The 26,877-nt window shown below is 38.5% G+C and overlaps 1 protein-coding gene and 1 pseudogene across 9 annotated transcripts in view; both read left to right on the forward strand.

Moving 5' to 3' along the window:
- The window catches only part of RNF182 (ring finger protein 182), a 56,537-nt gene that overhangs the window by 21,101 nt on the left and 8,559 nt on the right, over window positions 1-26,877 (forward strand). For 4 of the 9 annotated variants that reach the window (XM_063665828.1, XM_063665831.1, XM_063665833.1 and 1 more), the window contains exon 2: window positions 164-286. The exons of the other annotated variants lie outside the window; for them this stretch is intronic. The gene's annotated coding sequence lies outside the window, so the exon portion shown is untranslated. The remainder of the gene's footprint in view (window positions 1-163; window positions 287-26,877) is intronic. 9 annotated transcript variants of the gene reach the window in all.
- LOC129039296 (large ribosomal subunit protein bL35m-like) lies at window positions 3,494-4,124 on the forward strand (annotated as a pseudogene).

Consider the following 26,877-nt stretch of genomic DNA (forward strand, 5'->3'; position numbering starts at 1 on the left):
TTTTTGTCACTACAATGTTTTAACAATTTCAAAGATTGACATAGACCTTTTCTCTTACTTATGTTAAGACGTATTAGTTTATGCTGTTTTTAGTGTTAAACAGTAAAATGTTTATTCTCTTGTTATATTCCATTACTGCTGTGCCTTAATTTCATTTTGACAGTTTTCCTCTGCCTTTTTGGCATCCCATTCATTGTGATTATACCAGTGGATCTGTTACCAGAAAGGGGTCCCAAACCAGACCTCAAGAGAGGATTCTTGGATCTTGTGCAATAAAGAATTCGAGGTGAGTCCACAGAGTAAAGTGAAAACAAGTACATTAAGGACGTAAGGGTATAAAAGGGTGGCTATTCCATAGAGAGACGGGCATTCCCAAAAACAAGAGGAGAAACACGTCTGCCTTAGGTACAATGCTTTATTTATATATAACAAAGGAAAAAGTCATGGGGAGATGTGCTTTACTATAAGGGTTTGTGACAAAGGATTGTTAATCTTTGTGTAACTACTTTGGAAAGAATCTGTATTATCTTTAAAGCAAAACATTATTATTATTATTATTATTATCATTATTATTATTTTGAGATAGAGTCCTGCTCTGTTGCCCAGGCTAGAGTACAGTGGCACGATCTCAGCTCACTGCAACCTCTGCCTCCTGGGTTGAAGCAATTCTCCTGCCTCAGCCTCCTGAGCAGCTGGAATTACAGGCATGTGCATTATGCCTGGGTAATTTTTGTATTTTTAGTAGAAACGGGGTTTTACCATGTTGGCCAGGCTGGTCTCAAACTCCTGACCTCAGCTGATCCACCCACCTTGGCCTCCCAAAGTGTTGGGATTACAGGCATGAGCCACCGTACCTGACTGCAAAACTTATTCTTAAACTAAGAATGCTTTTGTTCATAAGATATCAGGACATCAGGACATTTCCTGGGTCTGTTATTTCCTGGGTTTGTTAAGTCCTGGGTCTGTTCAGTAAACATTATTAACTTCTTCCCTTAACTGTAAATATCCTATGACTAAAAATGTCTAGCCTCCTGGGAATGCAGCACAGTAGGTCTCAGCCTCATTTTACCCAGCCCTAATTCAAGATGGAGTCACTCTGGTTTGAATGCCTCTGACACATTTCCCCCCTCCCATTTATAAGGGGACCCTTAATCCTGAAGGTTGCAGAGGGATAGAAATTTGTCTTCTGTAGCTTTTTCAGGCTGAACAGGGGCAATGATATTCCTGCCTAACAATATTTAGGGTCTCTTGTATTTAGAGTTGGGAGGAGTTTAGTCATAAAGTGTTAGTATGGTGAAGGTCATTCAAAACTCTGAGTCCTGATGAAAGATGATACCTGGAAGATTAGTAAGTAGTTAAGAAAACATTGAGTAAGCTTATCCTGAATTATATACAGAGTACAACAGCAATATATTCTACAACTGTAAAGCGAAATCAGTAAAATTGTCTCAAATAAACTAAATAAGACAGCTTTCTATGAACTGGGCAATTGTGGGAACCAAGCTGATATGGGGTTGCTAGCTGATTTCATTATGTGTCCAGAATTAGAATAGCGATTCAGATTTTTATATTAATCATGCCTCTTGTTTCTTTTGAGCAGCAGCCAGAGATCACTGGTTGGTTCACAGGAATAAGCAGGGTCAGTCTAAATTGCAGAAAAAACTCAAAAACAATGGATGAGACTAGAGTCTAGTAACAGGTATACCATAGTTTGTGAAACATAATTTTTCTCTCTCCAGTCCCTATTTTTATTAAAACAAACCATGGTAGGACTGATTTGTTGGCAAAATAAATTTTAGTCTTATTGTATGTGGACTGATTTGTTGGCAAAATAAATTTTAGTCTTATTGTATGTGGCCTGGTTATTTGTATAAAGTGAAGCAAGAATAATTATTTGCCATATAGTCTCTTTTGGCTTTGATGGAACTGTGTTCTATAATCTAATCTTAGATTAGACTTTTTAAAGCCTCGAGACCAGTCATGGATTTATGTGTGTCTACCAATATGAGTTGGATAAGTTTCTCTCCTCTGGATATCCCAAGATATTTGGGGCTCCTGGGCCTGTCAGAAAGTGACATTCTTTACTTACCACAGGTCAGAAGCTCTGTACAAGGCTCAAGATATGAGGTCAGTTTTCTTAGGGGCTTTAATTGGCTCTATAAATGAATTTTGATTCCTTAAAGCAGTCTGTTTACATTTGAAAGCATGTCAGTCATTCCATTCAAAACCTTGGTAAAATAACCAGTGTCTCCAATTGTGTCTTGTCGCAAAGGAAAAATTCTTACTGGACTTGTGTAAATAGCTATATCACCATAAGTTAAAAATACTCATAAATAGTTTCCAAATTTGGGAGAAATCAGGTAGAGAGAAAGAAATGTGCTCTAAATTTTGTTTACAGTAGTATATTATACTCAATTGTTGAAAGCTGCAAATAGCTCAAAATAAAAGTTTTCTTGACTCTGAAAAACAAAACAAAGGCAAAAAGTCATGAATAGATTATTTTGGTCTTTTATTAGTTATCTATGCAATTCCTGTTTTTCTCAATATTTATGAATACATTAGTTTTCCAAGAGTCTTGGAAGTTTTTCTTCTTTTAATGGAATGAATACATTTCAAAGCTGTGAAAGTCCTGCTTTATAAGAGTACTTGTCAGAGTCCTATAGCTGATTATAAACTGCCTTTTGAAGAGAATCAAAACAAGACAATTGCTTGTGGATGACAAAAAGTCTTAGGGCAGCTATAGTCAGAGACACAATTGATAAGGAAATTTGGCCCCTTGTGGCACACAATAATTTAAGATAACAATTATAACTATTAATGATAACATATACTAAGTTATACCAGAATTATAGTAGTTTTGCATAATTTGGGAACACATACCAATAACACATATAAATAACCCAAAAAATGTCAGATGCCATTTTGTATTTGACAGTACTTCCTATATGATTTTAGTATGTCAAATAAGTCAAATATGCCATTATTGGACTTCAGGGGACCTAATATCTAAAAGGATTATCAAGTCAGGAAAGACTTACTAAGTCTTTAGGTCCTAATTAAGTCCTAGTTTGATTTGGGAAAGTTTGTTAAATAGCAAAGGTGTAAAACGCTTTATGTTATAAAATAGAATCTCAGGTCACCGTAAGTCATTTATTTAGCCAAAATGATAACTGAAAGATTTAAAAAAGGCAAAAACCTTTACCCATTGATAGAGGGAAGAGTTAGCTTTCCAAATAATGTCTCTTTTCTCTCCTTTCTTTTTTTTTCTTCAGTTTATTCAAAAGGCAAACAAAAATCTTTTATCTTTTAATATTACATGAAAATCTTGTTCAAAACAGCCAAATTTCACTTTTGCATTAATGTACTATTAATGTCAAATCCAATTTTTAATAAAATCATATGGACAAAACCTACTCACTCCTAATCAGTTTGACGGTAAAGTAAGATTCTCATAAATCTTTTATAACCCTTTAAATTTTTTGTTGGTGGCAAGATGGCTGCCTCTGCCTTTGCCAGTGCAGTGAGAGCAGCTTCAGGAATCTTATAGCCCCTGAATATTTTGGCATCTTCAGCCTACCAAAACTGTGTCAAGAATGCCTCTCTTATTTCTGCATTGTCCACTGGACGTTTTAGTCATATTCAGACACCAGTTGTTTCCTCTGCTCCCAGACTTACCACATCTGTCAGAAACCTGACATGTGGCATCCTGCAGTAATCTTTAATAGAGTGGCCCCCTTGCTTCCAAGTGTCCTGAAGCTGCCAGTCAGATCTCTAACATTCATTTGTACACAAAAAGGCAAGAGAAGGACTGTGAAAGCTGTCATCTATAGGTTTCTTTGACTTCATTCTGGCCTTTGGTTGAAGAGAAAGTCTGGTTATAAGAAAAAATTACGGAAAAAGGACACTTGCAAGAAAAAAGCGATTGAGGGAATCTGTGCTCTGCAGTAAACCCCAGAGTATACTCTTAGATAAAATGATGATGTCCTTCTGGAAGAGGCGAAAAACTGGTATGACGATGATCCATATCAGAAGTATCATGATCGAACAAACCTGAAAGTATAGATCAGAAGTTTCACTTGTTTCTCAGTTATTGAATATGTATCTTTGTGTACATGGTATCTTTGCAAAAAGGGTAAGTATAAAACTTGATGTAAATTGTACCAACGAATAGGTAAACATACAGTGCCAACATTAAATTTATAGAAGTTTTAAAACTTAAAAAAAATTTTGCTAAAGAGTAGATCAGTGCTCTAAGAAAACCCTGTTGTGCGTTTTTCCAATATTCAGTTTATGGAAAAACTAAACGATACCCTTTTAATTTTAGTCAGTTTGTTCACACATAGAATTTCTTTTACAAGATTAATGTTTCACAAACTTTCCACCATTTGCTCAAATTTTTAGCTTTATTCTATCTAACTTAAAATAATTATTCAGCCCTCTGAACTAGGCAAGAAACTCCTCACATTCCCATGTCTTTTTATAAGCTTTTACAAAAAATACATTCTACTTTTCTTACATACCTTGCTCCAATAGTCTCAATTACATATGTTACAATGTTAACTCGTAGCAACTTTTATTTTTGGTGAAAAACCTGGTGAGTGAGCAATTTTAACCTTGTATCAGATTGTAGAGCCCAAGACAAGGACAGAGCTGTAAAGTCTGACTCTTCCCAGCCTAGTCAGGGGACCAGGCTAATTCCATACGTCTCAAGGCCTTACCTGGAATTCGCTGTAAAGCAGACAAGTCAAATAATTATTAAAAATGTCATAGAAGCAGTTTAATACCTTAACACATTTACCAAGGACAGTATTCAGCTTGCCTAATTTAGACTAATTTGTCTAAAAGTCATGTGAACTAAGTGACATTAAAGTTTTTATTTTTCTGACAAAATAGGTACTTCTTTTTTTTTTTTTGACAGAGTCCCGCTCTGTCTCCCAGGTTGGAGTGTGATGACACAATCTTGGCTCACTGCAACCTCCACCTCCTGGGTTCAACAATTCTCGTGCCTCAACCTCCTGAGTACCTGGGATTACAGGCACACACCACACATGGCTAATTTTTGTATTTTTAGTAGAGATGGGGTTTTATCATGTTGGCCAGGCTGGTCTTGAACTCCTGACCTCAGGTGATCTGCCTGCCTTGGCTTCCCGAAGTGCTGAGATTACAGGCATGAGCCACCACACCTGCAGCCCCCCTTTATTTTTTTTGAGATAGAGTCTTGTTCTGTCACCCAGGCTGGAGTGCAGTGGTGCAATCTCAGCTCACTGCAGTCTCTGGTTCTTGGGTTCAAGTGATTCTCCTGCCTCAGCCTCCTGAGTAGCTGGAACTACAGGCGTGTGCCACCACACCTGGCTAACTTTTGTATATTTAGTAGAGACGAGGTGTTGCCATGTTGGCCAGGCTGGTCTTGAACACCTGGCCTCGGGTGATCTGCCCACCTCAGCCTTCCAAAGTGCTGAGATTACAGGTGTGAGCCATTGTACCCAGCCACTTATTTTTCTTTAAGTCAGTTAACCAGAGCTCTTTCATATGTAAACATCACACACACAACACATATAAATACACAGATGGAAGAAGATCTAATAGTTATAATATTTTTTATTTGCCAGTTTTAAGTTTCTTAATTGGATTACTGGCTTCAGGCAGAAGCCCTTCAAGGAACAGGGTCAGGAAAGCATGCAGTTTCTAGGGCCTAATAAGCAGGCATGGTTGGAAGGCAAAACAGATCCTCCAAAATTAAGAGTCCCATTTTTATACTGGACCCTTGATCCCCAAAAAGAGAGAATTAGCCCATCCCCTATGGGAGTCTTATCTCTCAGTTGGGGTGGGGACATTTCCATGCCTTCCAGGTGGTCAAGAACATGCTTCTCTGATCCCAGTGTGCCAAGAGCAGAGTATTCCTCCCTCATAGCTGCCATTAGCTATCCCTAAAAGTATGTGTCCTACCTAGTTATTACACACCAAGGCTAAAAGCTCTCATAATGCAAGTGATTTTGACCATTCATTTAACCAGTTTTCACAGACAGGCCAGAAGCCTGACTGGTAGGAAATTCTTACCTTTTTGCCAGCATGCCAGGTTTCTGGGTTACCTTTCTCTGAGTGGCTTTGATAGTCTTGCTTGTTGCCCCATAGCTGTGGGGTCCAAGCCACATTACAAAAGAAAATCATTTTTTTCCATCTCATGGAACGATAGGCAAAGCCTCTCAGTTTCGCAAGATGCCACTCAACAGGCTATGTGGGGGAAACAAATGAACATTTTCCATTTTGTCCAGAGCAAAATACACATGACAAACATAGATACTAGTCACCCCACTCATCACCCAGCATCAACTTGGCAAGGCTCAAACTTGCCCCTTTTGGCCCCTGCCTGTCATCTTTGATCCACTTAAAGTGGGGTGGGATAACCTCTAACCAGGAGTTTCAACATGTGGTCTCTGGGCAAGATGGAAAAGCAGACAGTTGCCCTGCAAGACAGAAAAGATAGTAAAGAGAAAGGAGAGAGAGAGAGGAAAGGGAAGGGCGAAAAGCATTGTCTGTGGTGGGGCTGGGAGGCGAGGAGCTCAGGGAGGCCAGGGAAAGACCCACCCTGTGCAGCAACACTGAATCAAAAGTCTAGGCAGCTGCTTGTCAGTTGTGAAGAGATCTTCTCCAGCAGGCCATCAGCTCTCACATTTCCCCCTTTGCAGGAGAGAAAGCTCCCCATTGTGCCACGATCCTATATGTGCCTAATCCTGTCACCCACAGCTGTCAGCAAAGAGTTCAAGGCAGATTAATCCAAAGAGAAAAGCGGTCAACATCCCATAGTGTCAAATCCATTTTTGACCAAAAGAAGCCTTACTGAGAGGACCCTCTAACCCCTTACGTCTCAGGAGGGACGCTAACCCTTCTGAGTTGGGCCTTTAACCCAACTTTGTCCTTTACCTGGGATGAAATGTATCCTACCATTTATCCAAAGTCGGCCAGTTGGTGCTGTGCAGACGATTTTCCTTTGGTTAAGTGGGGGTCTCTCCAGTATCATCCCTTCACGGCTCATCACAGAATATGTTACTGGAAAGGGGTCCCAGTCCAGACCCCAAAAGAGAGTTCTCAGGTCTTGCACAGGAAACAATTTGAGGCAAGTCCACAGAATAAAGTGAAAGCAAGTTCATTAAGAAAGTAAGGGAATAAAAAGGTGACTACTCCACAGAGAGACCAGGGCATTCCCAAAAGCGAGAGGAGGAACACATCTGTCTTAGTTAGGTACAGTGCTTGTTTATATATAAGATAACAAAGCAAAAAGTCATGGGGAGATGTGCTCTACTACAACGGCTTGTGACAAAGGATTGTTAATCTTTGTGTAACTACTTTCATAAGAATATTATTTTTAAAGCAAAACTTACTCTTTTTTCCTTTTGAGACGGAGTCTCACTGCAAAACTTAAACTAAGAATGCTTTTGTTCATAAGACAGGACATCAGGACGTTTCCTGGGTCTGTTATTTCCTGGGTTTGTTAAGTGCTGGGTCTGTTCAATAAACATTATTAACTTCTTCCCTTAACTGTTAATATCCTGTGACTAAGAATGCCTAGCCTCCTAGGAATGCAGCCGGTAGGTCTCAGCCTCATTTTACCCAGCCCCTAGGCAAGATGGAGTCACTCTAGTTTGAACACCTCTGACAGATTCCTTGGTGTGGAAACTGTGTGGCATTTCATTCCATCCAGTGACACAGTGGACAGGTGAGTTACTAGTGAAGATGTAGAACAAAGGGATTGGTACTGCCCTGGGTGTGTGTGTATGGCGGGGGGCAGAGGGGTGGTGGCACTTGTTACTGGCTATAGAGCAGGAGGTAAGTAGGAGAGCACTGGGTGAGGATGGGATTTTGGGGCTGTCAGGGTAGTTATCACAGAAGTCAAAGGCATGCAGGGAACCGAGTGGAGGAAGAGTCCAGTGTTTTATATTCACGAATCATGGAATAGGCAGTGTGAGGCCTCTGGCTTATAAGGTGGCATAAGTCAGGGCCACTTAGAGAAAGGAAATTTCTCCTTAGAAGAGCAAAGTAGACAATCAGGAGAGATTAGCCATACTGTTAAAGAATATTAAGGAGTGGGAATGAGGAACATGGGAAGGCATAGATGCCCCTTCTCTGCATTCCTTAGCACTCTGTGGGTCCTGCTCATGCGACGTTGACTATCAAGTGTGGTAATGGCTGAGTTCCTTATGGGCTCCCCCTCTAGACTGTATATTTCTTGAAGGTGAGGCCGTCGCCAGCACCTGGCCCAGGGCTTATGCTGTACTAAACATTCAGTAGGTATTTGGTTAATGAATGAATATACGTGGTGGATGGGCAGGTGGAGAAACAAAGCATCCATGAGCACAGATGTTGGAAAGTAGAGAAAGCTTTGCTAATGATTTTATTTTTATCTTTTTATTATGGAAAAAGTTTAAACATATTCAAAAGTAGAGAAAATGGTATAATGAATCCCTTTTTACTTATCACTCAGCCTCAACAGTGATCAACATATGGCCAATCTTGCTTCATTTATCTGCCCCCCTCCCCATTGGATTATTTTGAAACAAAGCCCAGATGTCATATTATTTCATCTGTGAAACCTCAGTATGTATCTTCGAAACATTGAAGAGACTTGCCTTTAAATAATATAACCACAATGTCATTATCACACCAGAAAACAATTGCAGAGTAATTCCTTACTGTCATGAAATATTGGTATTCAAATTTCCTTTATTTTCTTGTAAATTCTCCCCTTCTCCATTGGTTGGTTAGAATTAGAATCCAAACAAGGACTACTCATGTATTTAGCTAATAAATCTCTTAGGCTTCTTTTAGTCTATAGCAAGCTTGTCTAACCTGTGGCCTGCAGGCCACGTGCTGCCAGGACAGCTTTGAATGTGGTTCAGCAAAAATTCATAAGCTTTCTGAAAACATTATGAGATTTTTAAATTTAAATTTAAATTTAAGTTAAATTAGAATTTTTTTTAGCTCTTTGGGTATCATTAGTGTTAGTGTATTTTATGTGTTGCTCAAGGCAATTCTCCCTTACAGTGTGGCACAGGAAACTGAAAGATTGGGCATCCTTGGTCTGTGGGTTCACCCTTCTTTTTTTCCTTGCAATTTGCTGATTGGAGAAACTGGATCCTTTGTCCTGTAGAATTTCCCACAGTCAGAATTTTAACTAACTACATCCCCATGTACTTTAATTCATTTTTCTGTCCCCTGTATTTCCTGTGAACAGGTAATGAGAACCTGAGGTTTGATCATATTTTCAGATTTTTGGCAAGAAGGCCTGTGAAGGTGGAGGGGCTCTATGCTTCCTGCTGCATGGCATCAGGAGGCAACTGCTGCCTTGTCCCTCCCTTTGTTGTGTGAAGGCCCATCAGTGAGCACAGGTGTTGTAAGCCTGACCCGTGTGTCATCCGCCTCCTTATCTGTTTTTTGCTTTGTGATTTTGGCAGCCGTTGGTAATTATTGTGTAGGTTAGGGGTCAGTAAACTTTTTATGTAAAGAGCCGGATAGTAAATAGTTTTGGCTTTGAGGGCCAATATGGTCTCTGTCATTGTAGTAGGAATGCAGCGTTGGACAGGACGTGCATGCATGGGTACAACTACGTGCCCATAAAACTTCATTTACCAGATTAGATTTGCACCTACTGGGAGTTATCTGCCAACTGTTGATCTAGATTGATTATTGTACTAAGGATTACACAATAATACAATTCCATCATTATTGGTTGAAATGCTTCTGTAAAGAAGAATTTTACCTCATCAATTATTTGGTTACTTTAAAGGCATAACAGAAAGGAAGCTGCATATAAAGAAAAGGCAGAATAAATTCTTGTGTCTTTCCCTTGGTTATTTGGTTTCAGAGTGGGTTATTTTCCTCACATCTTCCAAAGGAGTTCATTTTGTGTTTTAAGTATCACCATGAAATAATGGCTTTTTAACATACTTGGTGTTTCAGTCTTTCTGGACTTAGGCCCTGTGGGTACACAGGAGGAGCCCCATGGCTGGTGTTGGTTAACAGTTGCACTGCAACCACGGGGCCCTTGATGCATTGTGTGCTCCATGGCAGAATGCTTCCATGTCTCAGTTGTACTGTTATTGTAAATTGTATGAGTGATCTCTGTCTGCAGCTTTATGATCCACCATGGTACCATTTTTTAAAAGTTTTATTAGGCCAGGTACAGTGTGGCTCACACCTGTAATTGCAGCACTTTGGGAGATTGAGGTGGGAGGATTTCTTGAGGCCAGGAGTTCAAGACCAGCCTGGGCAACATAACAAGACCGTATCTCTATGCCCTCCCCATTTTCATACCTTTATTAGGTATGAAAATATATGGTTTTCAAATTCAGAAATTTGATTCTTTCCAACAGTTTTACATAATATTTAAAATTTCCATGGACTGAAACTTTTTATTAGCTCCCACGTATGAGTGAGAACGTGCAGTACTTCTCTTTCTGTGCCTGGCTTATTTCACTTCACATAATGTCCTTCAGACTTATTCGTATTGCTGCAGATGACAAGATTTCATTCTTGCTTAGGGCTGAATAGTATTTCATTGTCTATACCTACCACATTTTTAAATCCATTCATCTGTTGATGGCCACTTGATTCCAAATCTTGGCTATTGGCTATTATAATAGTGAGCAGCTGTCTGTTTTTAGCTTCTGCTGCATGCTCTCTCTGCTTTGGCCTGATATATCCTGACTGACTGTTCTTTGCTTTTCTTTTTTTTTTTTTCCTTTTTTGTTTTTTTGAGATGGAGTCTTGCTCCCATCATCCACGCTGGAGTGCAATGGTGTGATCTACGCTCACTGCAACCTCCACCTCCCAGGTTCAATTGATTCTCCTGCCTCAGCCTCCCTAGTAGCTGGGATTACAGATGCATGCCACCACGCCCAGCTAATTTTTGTATTTTCAGCAGAGATGGGGTTTCATCGTGTTGGCCAGGTTGGTCTCAAACTCCTGACCTCAGGTGATCCACCCGTCTTGGCCTCCCAGAGTGCTGGGATTACCTGCGTGAGCCAATGCTCCCGGCCTGTCCTTTGCGTTAGACTACTCTATAATGTTCTTTCTCTGCTTAATGTATCTTGGCTCACTACGAAAGTGTCCTAAGTTTCACTTCTTTCCGTGGAGGTTTTCCAGACTAATTATGACCGTCTTCAAGGATACCAACGGCTGAGCTCTTTTTCTCTCAACCACAAATATAGGAAGACTTTATTTATAATTTAAAAGCTTCCCCAAATTCATCATTTCCCGGGCTGATATGAAAGGAAGCCATGCTCTACTTTCTTCCTGCTCTATAGTCAGTAACAAGCACCACCCCCCGCCCCCCACCATACACACACACCCACGGCAGTACTAATCCCTTTGTTCTACATCTTCACTAGTAACTCATCTGTCCACTGTGTGACTGAATGGAACGAAATGCCACACAGTTTCCACACCAAGGAATCTGTCAGAGGTGTTCAAACTAGAGTGACTCCATCTTGCATAGGTGCCTTTTGGGATAGAGTATTTAGAATGTCTGTCACACGACAAAATTACTTAATATACAGTAAGTATAAAACTATCTTTCCTAGCAATCTTCTTTTTATGTAAGTATCATTTTGTCTCATTTAAAAAACACTGCAGGCTTTTACTTTATCCTAATCTTCACAGTTGAATATATGTCAATCAATAATGCCACATTATGTAGCTGTGTTGCAAAGTGACACATTCATTAAGATTGATTCTAAAAGGCCTATTGAGAAAAGCCACTGAGGGCAAATAAATTCAATAAAATTTAATCTATAGTTCTTTTTCTTCTTGTCAAGCTTGGATTAAGGCAAATATTAAATGTGGTAGAATATAGAAAGTTTTTTTATTTCCTTTTAAAACCTTTTTGCCCATTATTAATTGAGGCATTTCATTAATTGGATTGGTGACATTTTTGCTGAGTCCAAGTACGGTTGGACCTTGGTGAACAGAAATCTGATTCATCTCATGAGATGTTGTAGCCATTTTTATTAATGCTGGAGAAGAGATGGTGTATTCTTTAGAATTATGGAAAGTGAGCAAAACGTTTCAGTTTGTGACTTTGTTTTTATTTTAGGATAATATTTTTTTTTTAAAAAAAAAGGCTTTATTTTGCAAAGGCTCTCATTACTGGAAAAATGAATTTTATTTATTTTACTCTTTTTAAGACAGAGTCTCACTCTGTCACCCAGGCTGGAGTACAGTGGCGCGATCTTGGCTCACTGCAACCTCCACCTCCCAGGTTGAAGCGATTCTCCTGCCTCAGCCTCCCGAGTAGCTGGAATTACGGGCATGTGCCAACACGCCCAGCTAATTTTTGTATTTTTAGTAGATACAGGGTTTTGCCATGTTGGCCAGGTTGGTCTTGAACTCCTGACTTCAAGTGATCCTGCCTTGGCCTCCCAAAGTGCTGGGATTACAGGTATGAGCCACTGTGCCCAGGCAATTTTATTTTATTTTATTTTTTTTTTTGAGATGGGGTTTCACTCTGTCACCCAGGTTGGAGTGCAGTGGCGCAATCTGAGCTCACTGCAACCTCTGCCTTCCAAGCTCAAGCAGTCCTCCCACCCCAGTCTCCTGAGTAGCTGGGACCACAGGTGTGTGCCACCACACCCAGGTAATTTTTTGTATTTTTGGTAGAGATGGGGTTTTACCACGTTGGTTAGGCTGATTTCAAACTCCTAAATTCAGGAGATCTACCCACCTTTTATAAAAATAATACCTTTGTAGCTTTAACTGTATTTATCATTTTTAGAACATTGTGAATACTGAAATATTGTAGTGACAACTATTTTGCTTAGTATGTAAAGAAACATTTGTGGAAAATTTAAAAGCCTTAAGGACAAAGTATACTTCTTCAGGTTGATATGTGGACATTTACAGAGAAACAATCCTATGAGAATTTTATTCTCTGAATTGTATTAATAGATACTTTTGGTGAGCCTAAACCCGAAGCTGATTGTGGACAAATATTTATCAATTGGAGATTTTAAATGATGAAGACAAAGAATGGAATTCTTTTATTTTTTCAACACGTATTGAGAGCTTCCTAGATGCTATAAGTCTTTTATGTATTTTTTAATGTTTATAGATTTCTTGGGAAGTTCACCTGATTTGATATTTTTATGGACATTTTAGAGTGTTAAATTTATAATCTGTTGGGAGGCCGAGGCAGGCGGATCACGAGGTCAAGAGATAGAGACCATCCTGGCCAACATGGTGAAACCCTGTCTCTATTAAAAATACAAAAGTTAGCCAGGCGTGGTGGTGTGCGCCTGTAGTCCTAGCTACTCGGGAGGCTGAGGCAGGAGAATTGCCTGAACCTGGAAGACGGAGGTTGCAGTGAGCCGAGATTGCACCACTGCACTCCAGCCTGGCAACAGAGCAAGACTCCATCTCAAAATAATAATAACAACAACAACAACAATAATAAAATCTATAATCTGAAAATCTACATTATAAAATGTGTAGCATTCAAGAATATTTATTAAGACAAAGTGCTGACTTCACCACACTCAGAAGGGTGTGGTATACCATTCATGGATAGGAAGAGGTGGGAGGAGTCTTGGAGACATTTCAATATATTTATATGGCAGGTATTTATTGAGTATCTACTCTGTGCTAGCTTATGATAGGTGCTTGTGCTAGAATGTAAGCAACATATTAGTGGTTCTTATATTCTTATAATTTACATTTTAGTAGTAGAAATTTAGAACAAACAAATTAGTTAAATTGGGTTTCTTGAAGTTCGTTGAAGGAAGTAAACAGAGTGCCATAATAGAAAATAAGGGGTAAGGGATTTGAAAACGAGTAATTGGGGAGGACCTCCTTGAGGACTTTATATTGAGATCTGCTTTGGTTTTGGATATTTGTTACTTCTAGACCTCATGTTGAAATTTGACCAGATCTCTCATGAATAGATTAATGCTCTTTTTTAGGGGTGAATGAATTCTTACTCTGTTAGTTCCCTTGAGAGCTCATTGTTAAAAAGAGCCTGGCACCTCCCCTGTCTCTTGCTTCCTATCTTGCCGTGTGATCTCTGCAGATATTGGCTCCCTTTCATTTCTTCCCGTGGATAGAAGCAGCCTGAGATCCTCATCAGATGCAGATGTCCAGTCCTGAACTTGCCAGCCAGCCAGAATTCTGAATCAAATAAACCCCTTTTCTTTATAATTTACCCAGTGTCAAGGTATTCCTTTATAGCAACACAAAACAGACTAAGGCAAGATCTCTAAGAAGGAATGAGATTAGTATGACATTTCACATTGAGCAAACAGCCTAAAACATGAAAGACTTTGGACTGTTCATGGAACTTAACAAAGGCCAGGGCGGCAGGAAAACAATATGTTCAAGACAGGGTTGGAGGGAAGGCAGAGGCCAGATCATACAGTACCTTGCTGTGTAGAGTTTGGATTTTAATCTCTATGTAATGAAAAATGATTTAAGTGTAATAAACAGATGGTAGATATAATCCCATTTACATTTTTAGAAGCTTACTTTGGTTATTGCAATGAAAATAATTTATAGTGGGGCAAGATTAGAAGCATGAAGATAAATTAGAAGGTTCTGCAATGCACAAGGTCAAAGCCTGGATTAGGATGTTGATGATGAAGATGGAATGAAATTGGAAGATTGGAAACATACTTTGGTTGAATTGACTGACTTGCCAATGGATTGGACATGAGGAGTGAGGTATAATGTAGAATCAAAGGTGACTCCTAGTTTTTGAAAAACTGAGAGAATGGTGGTGCCATTTATTAAAATGGGGAAAACTGCAGGAAACAAGTTGGTAGTAGTGAGAGGTGAGGGTTGAAATTTGTCTCAGACCTGTTAAATTTGAAATGTTTGTGTTAATACAAGTGGAGGTACTGTGAGCCCTCTGGAACTCAGAGGGAAGGGATAGGCTGCAGACACAAACTGGGGGGCAGTCATCATGTCATGGTATTCAAAGCTACTGGAGGAGATGGAACAATCCAAGGGAAAGAGTGCAAGCAAGGGCTAGGGAGTTGTAACATCCAGAGATTTGATAGAAGAGGAGCTGGCAGAAAAGATTGAGAATGGTGATCAGTGATCAGTGAACTAGGAGGAACACTGGAAGACTGTGATGTCATGGAACCTGTGAGAATAGATAGTTTCAAGAGTAAGGGTATAGTCACTGGGAAGAAGGTGAAGGACAGGTGAGACAAGGTGAAGACAGAAAAGGATCCATTTGCCTTTACAATCAGCCTCTGCTTTCAGGAACCTTGTCTTGATTGTCTTTGCATCCCCAGCATCTTGCACATGGTATGACACTTAATAGATACTAAGTAAATACTTGCTGAATTATTAAATGAAAGTGATAATATATCAAAAGAGGGTTACATCATGAGTCCATCAAGAATTAAAACCTAACTTGGCGAGGTGCAGTGGCTCATGCCTGTAATCCCAGCACGCTGGGAGGCCAAGGCAGGAGGATCACTTGAGGCCAGGAATTTGCGACCAGTCTGGGCAATATACCAAGACCCCGTCTTTACAAAAAACAAACAAACAAACAAAAAACCAAACCCAACTGTTACTCTTTTAAGTGAATTCTATAGCTGTTGAAGATGACTTTTCTGTCAATCACAAATTTATTGATGAAGGACAGTTGGTGATTTTCAGCCATGGCTTTGGGAGTATTATGTACTTTTTTGATGGAGAGAGAGAGAGAAAGAGTGTGTGTGTGTGTGTGCATGCACATGCATGTGATGTACAGTATTAGTTACATTTAGTGAAATAGGCATCAAAATAATCTACTTAAGTTTGAAATTGTAGAAATGGTACATATAACCTATGCTAATTTCTTTAGACATTTTAGTTTTTCTCGATAAGGTTAGAGAGTTTTATTAAACTCTGGCCAAGGGAAATTATGAAGGAAGAAATTAATAGGAAAGAAATTAGTCTAATGGAAGAAGATTCAGTCATTCTTAATAATGTAATTTTCAGGCCATATTCTTATTAATCATGATCTTAAATTATATCTTTCTTTGCGTCTTCCAAATAAAGAGTAAGGTACTAAGCAAAAATCTAAACTTATGAGCTTTATATATTATTTGTTGGTGTTCCATATAGATAATATAAACAAAAGAGAAATAATGACATTTTCCTTTCAGCTCATCAGGTAGCGGAAGTTATTACAACATTGGTAAATTGTGCTTTACTTGCTGTACTTACTATCTGCTCTATCTATAGACAGAAAACCTGTATACCTTCTGATACTGTGTTCAATGCATATTCTGTCTACTACCAATTTAGAATGCTGAAGTACCATGTCAATGGATCCATTATTTCTAAATTTCTAGTCGCATCCATATAGTGCTTATGTATGTAAAGTATTTACACCTAAATGATTTCATTGAATCCTCACAACCACTTTGTGAGGCAGGTGTTATCTTTTAGTCCAAGATCACAGTGTCAGAGCCAGGTCCCAAAGCTCGGTCTCCTGACTCCAGATGCTATGTGCTTCCATTGTAGACTGCCTGCAAGGGATGGTCATACTCCTGGCTGCACTTCCAGAGTCTTGAAGAAGGCAAATGTGGATACCTAAATATAGGGTGTGGAGTACCTGTTTTTTTTTCTGTCTTATTCCTGAACATTTATTGGTTTAAAACTGCTGGCAAGCAGCACAGCATAAATCACAACTCTGTATATAAAAATAGTGGCCTCTCTTCCAAAATTAATAACTTAGATTGCTAGGTTATTAACTTGGCTGTATCCTAATAAATAGATTATGACTCTCCATCAAATTAAATTGCTTGTTCTTGGAGGAGGGGGGAGGTAAGAGTTTTAATTGTTGAGGGAAGCTTTCTGGAATTACTCCTTATGCTGCCAAACAACCATTAGGGGTTATGGGTATTGTGGGTTAAATTCTTCTAGAGTCAGCTGATGGTCCTTCAAGAATGAGTGCTTGGCATTTGTTGAGCCTATTCTTTTTAGGATTTTTGAGTTAGAGCCTTTTATTATAGTGAGAAGGATTGTTTTTAATGAAAGGCATAGTAAAACCCTTAATTCTGAGACCATCATCTCTACAAAGTTCAACTATCATTAATGCTCACTAAGGATAACTGATAATTGGGACTGAGACCAACATATTATTGTTAGTAATTATTAACAGTAATGAGAGTCTTTTAAGCTCTAACTAGAATCCAGCTTCTGAATCTCTGGGTGGAAAAACTGGACTTTCTTGGAGGTAGATGCCACATGTGTGGTTTAAGCTCAATTTGAGACTGAAGCTCCATAAATAATGAGGTTAGGAACATCGGGTTTTGTGAATGAGAAATTGGGTGTCAGAGAGATGGCAAGCATGTGTACTTTATCAATAGCTGAGCGTAAAAACCAATGTTCTGCCTTGATAGTCACAAAGAAAAATGATGCTACAAGTGCCAGAATCTCTCATATGTTTCTGAAGATAGAGTTATTAGTCAAAGAATTTAAAACATCAAAAAACTGATGATCAAGAAGTGAAAGTGTTTGAAGAGTGATTCTCCATTTTGCACAAAAATAAATTGAACATAGAAGCAGGTATTTAGCACCATTTCTAAAAACAGAAACCATAGTTAATGAAAATGACAATACCTTAACTTGTATTAGTTTTCTTGTTACAGAGCCATTTAAAATATATTGTCTCATCATCTAGAGAGCAGTGTTTACAACATTTATTTTCCAGGATGGGAGGAGTATTTTGGAAATGAGAGTTGAAATTTGACAGTTGTCTTTTCATAAGGGGAAAAATATAATCTCTCCTGTTGATGCCACATTAAAATGGTTGATGGATTCCATAAGAATGATTCAGGCTACATGAAACTGTATATGAAATATTTTGAAGAAACTCAACTTACCCTAAGACCTATACAATTAATTCATATGGACAGTGGAGTAATACAGAGTATAGAGCCCTGGATAGACAGATAATAGGATCACAGTGACAGCTCTGTTTTTTGTTTTGTTTTTTTGAGCTCTACTTATTTTGACTTTTTTTGTCCTGACTTCTTATGTAATCTTCGGAAAGATACTTCAATGGATGTTCATATACCTATTAAGTGGGAATTACAATTTCCCCTTACTGTAGTAGAGCTTATGCAGTGTTTCTAAAATTTTTGAGCTTTTTAGAAAGACTTGAATTAATAGAAGTTATCATGATACAAATTATTAAAGTTTATGCATGGAAGAATACATAGAAACTGTATTTTGACTGACAAAACTTGCAAGATGTATGGATTGGACAGCTTCAAATTTCATAAAAGAATCTTCTAGGTAGGCATGATACTCATTGATAAATGAGGGAAATAATTTCTTTGGGCAGAGATTGGCTTTGGATTAATTTGGAAAGAAATAGCATGCTATTTTGCTTATCTATTGTTACAAAAGCACCTTAAAACTAGTGGCTGGAAACAACAGCCATTTTATTGGTTCATGAGTCTGTGGCTCAGCATTTTCTACTGGGCTCAGTGGGGCACATTCTTCAACTATTCTTTCATGGTGCCACTCATTCAAACGGGTGTTGTCCCTTGTGGTTAGTTGAGGCTGGTTGGTCTCTAATGGTCTCACATGACTAGAGTTGGTGCTGGCTTTTGTCTTTCTCTCTGTGGTTTCTCATCTTCAGAGAGGCTAGCCTGGGCTTCTTTGATGGTGGTCTCAGAATTCCAAGAGAGCAAGAGCAGAAGCTTCAAGACACCCTGAGGTCACAAATTTGCTTCACACTCTTAATGTCGGTCAAAGCAAGTCACAAGGCCAAGATTTAAGGGGTGGGGAAAAACAGATTCCTCTACTTGTTGATCAGATGAAAAGAAGGTCACATTGTAGAAAGTGTTTGTTCAGGTCTGTGGAGAATTATTGCAGCCATATTTGCAAACAAGTTGCCACACATGATAGGGGCTAGGGCAGAGTATTTAGGGGAGATGGTCTACTAATAAATTTAAAAATTTGAAATTGAAGGGTAATATCATGAAAAAATGGGGAAGACCTGAAAACAGTTCAAGATCCAAACAGCAAAGACTCAAGACAATCTCAGTTAAAAAAAACACGGATGTTTTTAAAATGTAAAAAAAAAAAAAGAATTATTATCTAACTAGTATATAGCTCTTTGAATTAAAAGGTAGAACTTGAAAGGCATTACTTAGGAAACATAGCCAAAGGCAAAGGAAAATGATTCTCATACTCTTGAGTGTCCAGTTTATGGATTCCTAGAATGAGACAGTTTGCTATAGAGGAAGTAAAGCAAAATAATATGCAAAAAGGAGTATTCTAAAAAGTGAATTTCAAAAACAGTTAACTTAGGGATGAGTATCAGTTTGGTACATATCTTTATGTAATAGTCACTGAACATGATTAGTGTTGCCAGTGTTCTCCCCAAATTAAACTTTTATCACAAATTTCCATTTTTCCATCTAGATAAATATTTGGGGAAAACTCCAGGAATTATAGTTGGCAAGGATTCTTGAAAGATAGCAAGCTAAAGTGGCTTGCTATCTTGCTCTCTCAATTCTTCTCTATCCGTCTTTCCTGATCCCAACTACTCCTGGAGCCAGCAGACCCCTGAGTGCAAGTGAAACCCCAAGCTTTGTGAGAGCTGAGGGTGGGGAGTGGGGAGCAGATGGAGGATTCCTTCCTAGGCTTGGCTGGTACTGAGGGCTGGCATCCATTGGATGAGTCCCACCAGAAGATCAGGATGCACTGGATACTGTGATGAGCTTGACCTACAGAGGATGGGGACTCCTGGGAGGAAAACTGAAACTCACCCTCACCCCATAGTGTGTGTGTTCCACAAGAGACCAAGGAGAAAAATCAGTAGTTGGGGGCATCCTTTGGAGCAGCAGGCCTTGGAAGTGTCCTGGCAGCCCACCTGCTGTCACACTGCTAGATCACAGGAGAAGAGACCATTGTGTTTCCCCCTGCTCATAGAACTTCAGTTCCATGGGTCCTTCAACAATCAGACCTGAACCCCAGTGATATAACAAAGAAAAATATTGGCACTGCAGCCAAAGGGAAGGCAGTCTATGAGAACAGACAGAACTCACACTGAGTGTGATGGAGCGGCAGCCAGAGACAGATGACAACCTGACAAAAAATAGAAAGAGCACATAAGGAGATGCAGATGCAGCACAAGAAGACTTTCTAGAGATGAAATGCATGATTTCCCCATCAAACATTTTAGTAAATGAACTGAAGGTGATAATGATCATTCTTGGGGCTTGAATTGGTAGCCTAGAAGAATCTGAAAGTACAGAACAAAAATATAAAGGAATGGAAACCACAAAAGAAAATAGATCCAAGAAATATAACATGTGAGTAACAGGAAAGCCAGAAAGAGAAAAAGGAACAGATGGAGGAAAGGCAATAATTAAGTAAATATAAGAAACAAATTTTTTGAGCTTAAAAATCAGGACTTGAGTCTGTAAATTCAAATGGCTTTTAAGTTCCAGGCAAAATTTATGAAAAAAGACACTCTGGATTTATTGGAAAAGTTCTTGAACTATATATTAAGAATAAGAGGCAAAATCTTAGAAGCTTCTAGACAGAGCAAATTACTTACCATGAAGAAGTATCAGACCAGCAGCAGATTTCTCATCTGTGACACAGAAAACTAGAAATAGTAATTTCTGCAGGCCATGGAGATGTTACCAAAATACTAATGGTTTGGTCTAGGCCCCTACTTGCTCACCGCACAGAAAGCCAATCACGAGACGATGAGTATTGCCAAGGAAGAAGGCTTTAATTGGGTGCTGCGGCTGAGGAGATGGGAGATCCTTCTCAAATCCATCTCTCTGACAGACTAAAACCAGGGGCTTATATAGCAGGGAAGAAATGTAACAATGTGTAAGAAAACAGGAACTAGAGAGGGGCAAGGAAGCAATCATGATCAATGAGGGGCCCCTCATCTGGTGTGGTGACTGGTGAGTTTCAGTTCTTTGATACTTTTTTTTTGAGAGGCCTCAAAGTCCTCTCCTGAGGACGGAGCTCAGATAAAACAAATATAAGTTTTAAGCTTTAAGACAAGAAAGGGCAATCTATGTTTATACAAAAGAATAGTCTATAGGACTATTGGGTTGGTTTCAGAGAGAAAAAAGACAGCAGCCGGAAAATCCCATACATTTCCCTGTCAGGAGGAAATTTATTACTATGTAAGAATTCAGAATGCATTTTCTGACAAAAATACTCAATAATACAAAACAAAAAGTAACTGAACAAAAAGTTAACCAGAAACACAGACCTTGAGATAAAGGAAGATGACAGGAGGGAAATATTTGGAATTGAATCAAATAAATCAAGTGAGAAGGAAAGAATGAGTTAATATATAACAGCCTTTACATTAAATGTGAATGAACTTGGAAAATTCACAAATTTTTAGAATTCATTAAATGTTTTAATGGGAAAATTGTCAGACTGAGTTAAAAACCAAAATCCAGGTCAGGCATGGTGGCTCACACCTGTAATCCCAGCACTTTGGGAGGCCAAGGTAGGTGGATCACTTGAGTACAGGAGTTTGAGACCAGCCTAGGCAACATGGCAAAACGCCATGTTTACTAAAAATACAAAAATTAGCTAAATGTACTGGTGCACACCTGTAAACTCAGCTACTTGGGAGGCTGAGGCGGGAAGATTGCTTGACCCTGGCGGGTGGAGGTTGCAGTGAGCTGAGATCGTGCCACTGCACTCCAGCCTGGGTGACAGATCAGGAACCTGTCCCCACTCACCCACCCCCCCACCAAAAAAAAGTAAAACCCAGTAGTATGCTGTTTTGTGTGTGTGTGTGTGTGTTTTCAAACATGGTCTCTCTCGCCCAGGCTGGAGTGCAGTGGTGCAATCATAGCTTACTGCAGCCTCGACCTCCTGGGCTCAAGTGAGCCTCCCATCTCAGCCTTCTGAGTAGCTGGGACCACAGGCGTGCACCACCACGCCTGGCTAATTTTTGTATGTTTTTGTAGAGACAGAGCTTTGCTTTGTTTCCTATGCTGGTCTCCAACTCTTGGGCTCAAGTGATCCACCTATCTTCACCTCCCACGGTGCTGGGATTACAGGCTGTGTACCATGTCTCTGGCAGCTACTTATAAGAAACATTCGAGATAAAGTAATTGAAGATGGAATTGAAAGGATGCACATACATCCCAGGCAAATGCAGAGTCAATAGAACAAGCAATATAAGCTTTAGATAAGGTATAAAGGTTGATATTTAAGTTAAAGGCATAAATAGGATAAGGAAAGACATTATATAATGACAAAAAGGGGCAGAGTTTATGAAGAAAATAAAGCTGTATATGTAAGCTAACATAGCCACTAACTCTGTAAAACATAACCGTTAGAAATGCAAATATAGTTGTAGTGAGACACTTAAATAAACCTCTCTCACTTGTTTTGACCTGTGATAACCTTGCACATACCTTGATGATTCAGAAATTGAATACATTAAAAAGTTAGGTTTAATAGATATTCTAGAATCATACAGAATATTTCTTTCTAGACTACTTAGAAAAATATACTTGACCACAAAGAGCACCATAATAAATTAAAAGGAAAAGATTTTTTTATAGATTTTGTTCTCTGATCATAATCCCTTACTATTAGAAATCACATAAGGCAATAAAAAATAAATTTTATTTAGAAATTTTTTTTTATTATTATTATACTCTAAGTTTTAGGGTACATGTGCACAGTGTGCAGGTTAGTTACATATGTATACATGCGCCATGCTGGTGTGCTGCACCCATTAACTCGTCGTTTAGCATTAGGTATATCTCCTAATGCTATCCCTCACCTCTTCCCCCACCCCACAACAGTCCCCAGAGTGTGATGTTCCCCTTCCTGTGTCCATGTGTTCTCATTGTTCAATTCCCATCTATAAGAAAACTCCATATAACCTTTTTAAAATTTATTAATTTTTTTTTTAAATAGAGATGGAGTCTAATATTGCCCTAGCTAGTCTCAAACTCCTAAGGCTCAAGTGATTCTCTACCCTCAGCCTCCTGAAGTGTTGGAATTACAGGTGTGAGCCACCGTGCCTGGCCCTATATTACCTTTATATCAAAGGAGAAATCAAAGGTCAAATCACAAGCCATCTAGAAATCAATAAAAGGTACACAATCTATTCCACAAGCTGTGGGATAGAGTGAAAGCTGTAGCCAGTGGAAATACTATAGTCTTTAGCTATTTTCAGTATTTAAGCATAAAGACAAAGTGTACTCTTAGTATGAATTGGGAAAAAACAAATCATAACAAAAATAAATTAGAAAGAGGGAATAATAAAGATAAAAGCTGAAATTAATGAAATTAAAAGTAACAGAAAGGATAAATACATATATTAGCTGGTCTTTGAAAAGCACAGTAAAATAGTTTGATTAGGTAATTAATAAGGAGTAAAACAATTTAGAAGACTGTAAGTGAGAAAAGAAACAATCGGGCAGAGGTGATGCGAAGACGATAACAGAATTTGCAGAACTCTACGGCAATTAATTTGAAAAACCAGAAGAAATGGATTTTTTTATTTGTCAAATATAAATGTCTAAATTTAACTTAGGAAGAAATGGAACATTTGAATAGGACAGTAACCCTAAAAGAGATGGAAAAATGATTAAAGATCTACTATTGCAAATGACAATGGAATCATATGAAATTACAGCTGAGTTTTATGTAACTTTTAAAGAACACATAATTTTATCAGTATTTAAACTGTTCCAGAAGATGAATAGCTCCTGTTTCACTTATAAAATAAGCATACCTTTAATACCAAAACCTAACAGCACAAAAAAGTCTAGAGACCAATTTAATTTTAAGTACAGATGCAAAGTTTCTCTAAGATTTTATTTGGGGTGGTATTCAGGCTGATACTGGTGGGGGAGAAAAGAACCAAATAAAAAAGAATGCAGACACACAAAGGCCACTAATAAATAAGCAACAATATGTCTGATGACCTTTGTGTATTTATATATGTAAATGTGTGTTTATGTGTACATGTGCATGCATGTGTGCACACGTGTGCAAATGAAATCTTAGAGAATGCCTATTGCCTCTGAGTTTTGTTGAATTATTTATTTATATAAATTTCTGTAATACTAAGTAGGAACCTAGATCTAAAAACACAATAAATTCTCAACGTCAAGTACAGCATGGTAACTGTATTAGGGCACTTTGGGTTGTAAGTAACATAAATCCATTCAGAAAACTAGCATAAGCAAAAAAAGGAATTTATTGGCTCACAGAAACCTTCATACATTATTGACTTCAGAAACTCAGTTCAGGTCTCATCAGGCTTGTCTCTGTTTTTTTTTTTTTTCACCTCTGCCTCTTGTTTTCCTTTACTGTCTTAATATTTTTGGCTTTATTCTTCTTATTCTCCCTCTTGCTGCCATGGCAGTTCTTTGATACATCTTTTTCTGGTTCTGTGTCCCTTCCCTTGGTCCCTGTCCTGTCCTGTCTTGTCCCTAGCTTCAAATAAAAAGAGTTGCAGTCAGGAGCTTTGAGAAGTCCAGTTTGGGTCACATGCCCATTACACTAATCCTTGTGAGTAGGGGAGTAGTGGAGTATGTGATCAGCCAGGCCTGGTCCCAAGTCCACACCTTTGGAGAGAAGGGAGGTACTGTGATTAGCACAGCCCACCCACCATTTTGTAATTTTAGTGAGTAGGAAACACTACCCCAAAGAAGTGGGGGCAGTTGGGAAGGGAGCAATGTGATCTAAAGGAGAAAAAAAGATCCTAGGTAGACAAAAACAACAGGTGTCCACTGGAGGGACTTTGCTTTAAAATATAAGCCAAGTTTGCATCTTCACCATCAAGGGAATTAAGTAGCAGAGTAAGATGGATTTGAGTCTAATAATAAGTGGTTTATTATTTAGGGCTGTGAAAACAATCATTTGCCCAATAGTCCAGGAGCTCAAGCTAATTTATGAGAATAATAGTAGGTAATTATTTATTTGTATAGTCTTATCCCCAGATGACTTATAAAAGGATGAAAGACAGTTAATTGGTTAGTTAGGAATACCAGGTTCATATATTTGAAAATGTATGTATTTTTCTAGGAAAAGAAAACTTTGTATTTATTTTTAAGGCAATTTTAGCATACCAGATTCTTTCCTCAGTGTCTGGTGAGACATACTTTAGCCCTTGTTCTCATCAAGGCATGCTACAGATATGTCCATCCTTGAGATTCGTCCATTTTCCCTCTTCTGTTAATATATAATAATTTATGGGGTACATGTGAGTGTAACATACAAAGAATGTATAATGGTCAAGTCAGGGTAATTGGGGTATTCATCACCTTAACTGTTTATTATTTTTATATGTTGGTATTTCAAGCCTTCTGGTTACTTTGAAATATACACATTATTGTTGCTAAGTATAGTCACCCTAGTATGCTATCAAATATTAGAACTTATTTCTTCTATCTAATTGTATGTTTGTACCCATTAACCAACCTCTCTTCTTTCTCCCTCTCCCACCTCATCCTGAGATAAAGTTTTTTAGCTCACATATGAGTGAGAACATGAGGTATTTGTCTTTCTGTGCCTGGCTTATTGCACTTAACATAATCACTTCTGGTTCCATTCATGTTGCTACAAATGACAGGATTTCATTCTTTTTTATTGCCAAATAGTAGTTTACTTTTTTTTATCCATTCCTCTGTTGATGGGCACATAGCTTGATTCCATATCTTTGCTATTGTGGATAGTCTGCAATAAAAATGGGGGTGCATGTATCCCTTTGATATATTGATTTCTTTTCCTTTGGATAGATACCCAGTAGAGGAATTGCTGGGTTGTAAGGTATTTCTATTTTTAGTTTTTTGAGAAATGTTCATACTGTTTTCCATAGTGGTTGTACTAATTTATATTCTTACCAGCAGTATTGATTTATAGTAATGCGTGAATATTAAGGTGATAGATACGTGACATTTCAATTTTGTGAAAAAAATTAATGGACTTACGTACAGATCATATGAAAAAAGTAAGTTGATCCAAAATATGCATTGGCAGAAAAATATACATTTTGAATGTAGAAAAATCTGTATCTATAAAAATAGCCAAAACAGTCATAGATTCCCTTTCTTTCCTTTTTCCTTTTCTATTTCCTTTCCTTTCTTTTTTTACTGTGAAAGATAACACTAGTACAGAAAATGGTACTGTGTGATGGAGTAGCACAAAATGAACACTTGTAAGTACCACCCCGGTCAAGAAGAGAGCATTGTCAGCCACTCTGTAGCCTGCACTAAATCTGCTTGGACACTGTGCTTTCTTCCCTTCAAGGCATCAGCTGTCCTGATAATATGATTTGGCTCTGTGTCCCCACCCAAATCTCACCTTGAACTGTAATAATTCCCACATCAAGGGTGGAGCCAGGTGGAGATAATTGAATTATGGGGGGCAGTTTCCCCCATACTGTTCTCATGATAGTAAGTTCTCATGAGATCTGATGGTTTTATAAAGGGTTTCCCATTTTACTTGGCGTTCATTCTCTCTTGCCTGTCACCATGTAAGATGTGCCTTTGCTCCTTTTTTGCCTTTTGTCATGATTGTGAGGCCTCCCCAGCCATGTGAAACTGTGAGTCCATTAACCCTCTTTTTCTTTATAAATGACTCAGTCTTGGGTATATCTTTATTAGCATAAGAATGAACTAACACAGTAAATTAATACCGGGAGTGGGGTACTGCTATAAGGATACCTGAAAACGTGAAAGTGACTTTGGAACTGGGTAACAGACAGAGGTTGGAACAGTTTGGAAGGCTCAGAAGAAGACAGGAAAATGTGGGCAAGTTTGGAACTTCCTAGAGTCTTGGAGGGCTCAGAAGACAGGAAGATGTGGGGAAGTATGGAACTTCCTAGAGACTTTGAATGCCTTTGACCAAAATGATATGGACAAT

Source organism: Pongo pygmaeus, chromosome 5 (assembly GCF_028885625.2).
Source record: "Pongo pygmaeus isolate AG05252 chromosome 5, NHGRI_mPonPyg2-v2.0_pri, whole genome shotgun sequence".
Classification (NCBI taxonomy): Eukaryota; Metazoa; Chordata; class Mammalia; order Primates; family Hominidae; genus Pongo; species Pongo pygmaeus.